The 7485-nt window shown below is 31.6% G+C and overlaps 1 non-coding gene across 1 annotated transcript; it reads right to left on the reverse strand.

The window, feature by feature from the left end:
- Positions 1–7308: 7308 nt before the first annotated feature.
- On the reverse strand, positions 7309–7390 carry TRNAS-AGA. Its single transcript has one exon. It is a non-coding gene; the product is annotated as a tRNA-Ser (tRNA).
- Positions 7391–7485: the final 95 nt, after the last annotated feature.

Consider the following 7485-nt stretch of genomic DNA (forward strand, 5'->3'; position numbering starts at 1 on the left):
TTGCCATTATATTCTTTATCACCCAAGCTAAGTCTCTTTACACTTCAATGCCTAGTCTTTCTTCACAGACTTAGCTATCCTTGTAATGCTTGCCTTCCAATTCAACTACATACTTTCAAGAACAATCTTCTCATCTACAAGAGTTGGTGTGGCATTTATTCAAGAGATGGAAAAGTATGACTGAGTTAGACACTCAATCTAGATGATTTCGTTGAAAGTGAAAGAAATCTTAATTCAATATATTTAACTAACTCTTCTGAACTGAGTTCTCTTTAATTGATTGAATAACTCTTCTAAACAAGGAGGCTTTCTTGAATTTTGATATTGGGGGTATTTGGTAAACGGTTGTTAGCTAATAGCTGGTAGCTGATTGGGTTAGTAATCGAGTTTGACTAGTTGAAAACATTAGCGGATTATAAAAAGATGTTTGATAAATTAGTCGTTAGTTGATAGCTAATTATATGCAAAATAATTTTCCCAAAGAGCTGATTGAAAAAATTATTCTGAGTAACTTTTTAATTTTAATGTTTTGGAGCAATAAGTTGTTACAAAAAACTAATTAATCAAATACTTATATTGACTGTTTTACCAAGTCAAATATCTAATAGTGGTTAATTAAGTCAAAATTAACTTATAATTAAGCTAACTATGTTACCGAACATGGTCATGGAGTCTTTAACGAGTTTAAGAGTCCGTACTCTTATATTTTGATGTATTCTTAGTGCATTTTACATTATTTTTACTTAGAGTTGTGTGGAATTGAGCTTGTCTCATGACTGGGTGTAGTAGTTATATAGGTCAATCAGTTTAGTAGTTATTTAATTAAACCCAATTTGGTTTAACTGTTTTACTAACCAAATATAAATANATATATATATATATATATATATATATATATATATATATATACACACACACACACGCACAAAAAAAAAAAAAGGCAGCAACACGCTTGGCTCACGCGCACTTTCGCCCCAACGGGCGCGTGTTTCCCACACGTCCGCTAAAGAAGAAATATCTTTTAATTATTTTTTAATAGTTTGTCATAATTTTGTTTTTGTTTTTGTTTTTGTTTTTTCCTTTTAATTTTTCTCCTTGTTATATCTCTCTTAGTGGCACATAAAAAATCACAAAAAGTCTTAGCTTTATGTGGATGCTCCTAGAACAAGCCATGAGCCATCCCTAGTCTAGCTAATAAAATAAATTTTACTTTCTAGATTAGGCTCAAGGTTCATTCACTCATTAATTGACTCTCCTCTTCGCTAATTGCCATTATATTCTTTATCACCCAAGCTAAGTCTCTTTACACTTCAATGCCTAGTCTTTCTTCACAGACTTAGCTATCCTTGTAATGCTTGCCTTCCAATTCAACTACATACTTTCAAGAACAATCTTCTCATCTACAAGAGTTGGTGTGGCATTTATTCAAGAGATGGAAAAGTATGACTGAGTTAGACACTCAATCTAGATGATTTCGTTGAAAGTGAAAGAAATCTTAATTCAATATATTTAACTAACTCTTCTGAACTGAGTTCTCTTTAATTGATTGAATAACTCTTCTAAACAAGGAGGCTTTCTTGAATTTTGATATTGGGGGTATTTGGTAAACGGTTGTTAGCTAATAGCTGGTAGCTGATTGGGTTAGTAATCGAGTTTGACTAGTTGAAAACATTAGCGGATTATAAAAAGATGTTTGATAAATTAGTCGTTAGTTGATAGCTAATTATATGCAAAATAATTTTCCCAAAGAGCTGATTGAAAAAATTATTCTGAGTAACTTTTTAATTTTAATGTTTTGGAGCAATAAGTTGTTACAAAAAACTAATTAATCAAATACTTATATTGACTGTTTTACCAAGTCAAATATCTAATAGTGGTTAATTAAGTCAAAATTAACTTATAATTAAGCTAACTATGTTACCGAACATGGTCATGGAGTCTTTAACGAGTTTAAGAGTCCGTACTCTTATATTTTGATGTATTCTTAGTGCATTTTACATTATTTTTACTTAGAGTTGTGTGGAATTGAGCTTGTCTCATGACTGGGTGTAGTAGTTATATAGGTCAATCAGTTTAGTAGTTATTTAATTAAACCCAATTTGGTTTAACTGTTTTACTAACCAAATATAAATACGTATCGAAAATTGATTTGGTCATCTAACCTGCATGTTAGTTGGCTTAGTTTGGGTTCTTAAAATAATAATGATATCTTGTCTTAATTTTATTAAGGATTTAATATCGTTTTCTTATTATTTTAAATTCCTAAAATTAGGCATCCACCATTAATTAGACAAACTTAAATCTTTGAACATGCATTTGTAATTTAATTTAATCCCATGGTTACAAAATACATTGGTAATGTTAGAAATTCAGGTTTCTTGACGTGCGATATTATAAATGCGAAAAAAAATCCTAACTTTCAAATTAAAATTGCAAATACTCTTTCGAACCAAAATTATTCAAACCTTCTTATATCCTGTTGAATGTTCCTAATCGATTAATCAAACTCTAAACGAATGCCACAAATATTTGCCACCCGCTTCCACCACATCTTTTGTCGGGTTCCTCTATAAAAAACACATAAGAATGGAATTTAAATTTTCATTACTCTCGTATTTAGTTGAAAATTAACTGAATATCTAAACCAAGTCACAAATATATAGTCAATGACTTATTAAATTGACTTAATTAAAAGTCGAAGACCAATTCTAATATTTTAAAATTATCAAATGACCATTTCTAGCATTAACTCTTTTATATAAAATGTTAGTTTTCGATTATTAAAAGAAAAATATTAAAAGGACCTCTCTATACTTGAGCTTGTATATTGTGGAATATCTTCCTATGTTATGTATTTAATAATTCTTTTTGGACGTTTACCTAATATGTCAATTTATAACGACTCAACCTAATAATATTATTTTTAAATTCAGTTTTATACAATAATTTTACTAACAAGCAAAATATTGTTAACCTTATCCCTCCATTTATTCAAACTATTAACCATATAATTAACAGCCCATTTCTATCTAACCTAATATTTTATTCTCTTTATAATCCACTTAGTCTCAAGCTCAAAAACCCCATTATCTTATTATCAAAATAACTTAGGTTGATTTACTTCATTGTGATTCTTTATCAAAATCAGCATTACCTAATGCACACTCATAGTAGTTCCATGTTTCTCTCATCACTAAAAATAAATACAGAAATAAATAAGCTCCCCTTTGAGTGAGTAAAAGGCACATTATAAAAGAGTAATACTATATATTTTGTTGCTTTTTTTATTTTATTTATTTTACTGTATGTTATACTTTGATTTATTCCCTCTCTCACACACACATACACAAAAGGGAGTTATAATTTTGAGTAATACTATATGTATTCTCACAATATTATTTACTTATTTTAATAAAATATAGACATGTGATAAGAATTTTACTTTTGGGAGCATACTTGTTATTTTCTTATATGTATTCATGGACCTAGGTGAGTGGGTGTAGATTGCGCCAACAAAGTTTGATTTTTATTCGAGAGAAAGACTTGTTCACCCTTTTCAGGAAGGGAATCTCCAACCTTATAGTTCCATTGAAAGTCTATTTACTAATTATTCTAAGCTGTTTTCAAGTACCTTGTAGTTTGATGACATTGTTGTTACTATTCCAAAGGAAAGGTTGCAGGTTCAAATCTTACCCCATTTCAAAGGTCCACATATTATGTGAAACAGTTACTATAGATATGTAAATTACGATAGAAAGATTTTGTGTAATAGGCTTACTAGAGATGATATTATTATTTTTATTATAAAATTGTGAGTTATTGAAGTGTTGGTCTTCAAATTTGCAAATAGCAATGTGAAAAGGACCTATTTAAAAAGGACGACAATATATAACGTAGTGATCACTTTCTAATTCTTGTCCCCCCTAGTTTGTCTTTACCGCTGACTGGGTCAAGTAAACGCCACTAATTAATCATTTTGTCTTTAAGGCTGCGTTTGGCTCCAGTACCCTTCAACATTTGTCAGAATTAATGACGATTTTGATGTAATAACAAACCAAATATGAGAAAATAATTCATCCTATTAATGATTTTGATCTACCTTAACGTTGCAGCAACCTAAGAAAAACCACATATTCACACCAGATATTGCTTAATTCTTAATTTAACTCGATCATTAGTAACTTCAATGCAAAATAATAACTAAATATATTAAAAGAAAATGCTATTTTCCATTCTAAATTTTTTTTAAAAATTATTTTCAATCATGATGTGGTTTATAATTATTGAGTGTCATGAATGAATTTTTTTGGGTCAAACGAGGTGTTCCGAGCAAGTCGTAATTGTAGGAGACACGCCTTTAAGCACGTACCATCGCCAGATTAATTTTTCATACGATAGGGAATTTGAACACTCGCCCTCTCTTATGGGACGAAAGTACACGATCACTCACGCCAATCAAACTGGTTAAGAGTGCCATGAATGGATTAATTTCACATATGGAGGGAAACTTTAGGAGGGTGTGTAGCATTATTCTATGTGAAAATAGTTCATCGCAATCATTATTCAAGAGCATGCATTGAATAAGTCAAGTATATTAGTTTGTAAATCACATAGAAAAGGAAGACCTCGTACGACATACTCAATTGAAAAGTGTTAAAAAAAACAAATTCTATAATTTTCTGATATAAAAATTATGTTCTATTTAAGTGACCACCATTTTGGGACTTGTAAACTTGATTTTGCTCTACTTTAATGTTGCTAAAAGTTAAAGCAAAGACACAATAGCAACACATGGTGTAATTCAATTCGAGACAACTTGTAATGTTAGTGAAATGTAATGTATTTCTTCCTTAATACGGATAATAAAAAGTGCATTGAGATATAGTGAAATTGAATGTACAATATAATAGTAAAAATTATAGTGATTGGAGCAATTCATCACTCTGATCTGATCCTTAGTGTGTATGCTTTGAATTATTAGGGTGATAAATTGCTCCAACTGTAATATTACAAAATAGATATACTTAGAAGATATATAGTTCCAACCTCTCTCCAAAACACAACATAAATGTATCCATCTCTCAAATCACAAGCTTTGGGTGAGAGGAATTGAAGATGAGAAAAGTATCAAAATTTGTGGAGAATTTAAGGATCCCAGCCAGAGAAATCCCTCACATAAAACATATAGGGCAGGGCAAGATTTCTATTTTATATACAGCTGCAGATTGGCTGGCACCAAATTAAAAGACACCACAAACTCATGAAACTGTACAAAAATCATTTGAGTTTCCATGGAAGGCACTGCAGCTTTGAACATGAACCAGACCATGAAGCTTTACACCCTTCTGATTCTCCTCCGTCTGAAACCTCGGCGCCGTCGCAACACTTGCACACCATCCCAAGCGTTGCGAAAAGCTTCGCGTATTCTGCAATTTCAGCCAGGTTTAATTTATATCAGCTCCGATCTATAATTAGGGTTCCCAATCTGGGCGGATATACATACTATACAGCAATTAATTACTGAAGAAAACAAATTAAAAACTTACTGCTCTCTTGGTTCACCAGAGAAATCAACGGCCTGGCTTCTGCAAATCTTGAATGCTTCTGCGACGAAAGGTGAAGGATCAGAAGAATGAGTAGAAGATAAGGCCTGGAGGCAGATGATGAAGCCATGTCTCCTTAATTGGTTTTGGAAAACCCAACGGGATGATGATTGAAGCTTCCAAGACCGTGTGGGTGCGTGGTGGGTATATATAATGAGATAAGATAGCTTAAAATTAAATATGTGCAAAACGACTTAGTTAAGTTTTTTTTTTTTTTTTTTTTTAATTTTATTAAGGATCAATGAAAATTCGCAGTCACTATTTTGAGCATGTATTAGTTAATAAAAAATTAGAGATAAATTAATCTAAGTTATTTATAGCTAAGGTCTGATAAGCTTAGTTGAAGTTATTACCCACATGATCCCGCTCCTAGAGTCCTTAGAGCTAATCGTAAGTTGTGCAATCAACATCTTAGTTGGGGACATCACCCATAGGATCTCGCCCTTAGAATACTTAGAGTCACTACAGAGATAAAGGGCGAGCTGCGTAATCAAACCATAGGTCATATCCTAATTTTTATGTGCGCACAATGAATCCAATCCGAAAATAATCTTTCTTACCTTTTTCTTATGTTTCAGTGAAATTTCTACCCCTTATCAAATCGACAAACTAACTACGTTAAATCTCGGGACAGCGGGACCCACTAAATTTTGTACAGGTCATGATTGGATCTAGAAGGTGGGGTGTTATATGGCTATTATTAATTTGCAGAAGAAATATGGGGGAAGAAAACAAATTTGAGGCATCTAGAAAGAGAGAGAGAGAGAGAGAGGACCCGTCTCCCACGTTTTCAAACGTTCATACAAGTGATACAACGTACGTCTCCTTTTGCGTCGTGTGATTTGGTTGGAAACTTCCTTAATTTTCACTAAACCAGCTGGTGGGGGGTGAAAGATGCTTTAAGGATATGCCTACCACAACTGTACTACTGGCCCCCCCCATCTTCATTTCCTCGTAACAGCCGACTAACGTATCAAGCATTTGACGAATTACTCCTCAATAACTACATTATCAGTTTCGGGAATACAAATGCATTAAAATATACGAGTTCCCAAATATACACACACGGAGTATATACTATATAAATGGAAATTCATTTGAAATCACTACTTTTGATTAAATTGTACATTTATAATTTATATACGGAGTATATTATACTTTCAACACTTTATTTTTTACAAACCAAAAAAATAGATGTGTCTAACTATTTGTCTAACACCTCCGTTTTTTTTTTTTTTTTTTTTTAAATAATCTGTGTTTTATTTATTTATTTCTTTATTTATAAATAAGTCTTGTGTCACACCCTCTTACTCTAAGACATGTAATGCTTTTACCTTAAAATATATAGAAAAATATTACTCTATATATTTTATTTTAAAAATATTACACGTCTCACGTGAGAACGCTTCAAATAAGATTTAATATTTATTTTTTACTTTTCATATGCAACTTTTTAAATTAATTTATTCTAGTTTTATTTTAAAATGCCTTAAACTAAGTTGCACGGAAAAAGGGAAAAAAAAAAAACAAAAAACAAAACAAAATGTAGCAGAAAAGTACAAATATAAAAATTATTAAGAGTGCATTGATAAATATTTTTGTAAATATATGAAGTTTTTGTACATGTATAACAGAACGCATATGAAATGCATAATTCTTAACACTTTGGCGTAGTACGGAAAGGAATGGAAAAAAAGTTTGTTTTCGTGGGCGGCAGGATTCGAACCTGCGCGGGCAAATCCCACATGATTTCTAGTAATGCCCGATAACCACTCCGGCACGCCCACCAGCTAATTGGGTATTTCGACATTATGTTCTTCACTGTTAATCTATCTGAAAAACAGTGAATAAATGAGAGTCAAAATACATCTGAGGTCTCTAT

Source organism: Ipomoea triloba, chromosome 15 (assembly GCF_003576645.1).
Source record: "Ipomoea triloba cultivar NCNSP0323 chromosome 15, ASM357664v1".
Lineage (NCBI taxonomy): Eukaryota > Viridiplantae > Streptophyta > Magnoliopsida > Solanales > Convolvulaceae > Ipomoea > Ipomoea triloba.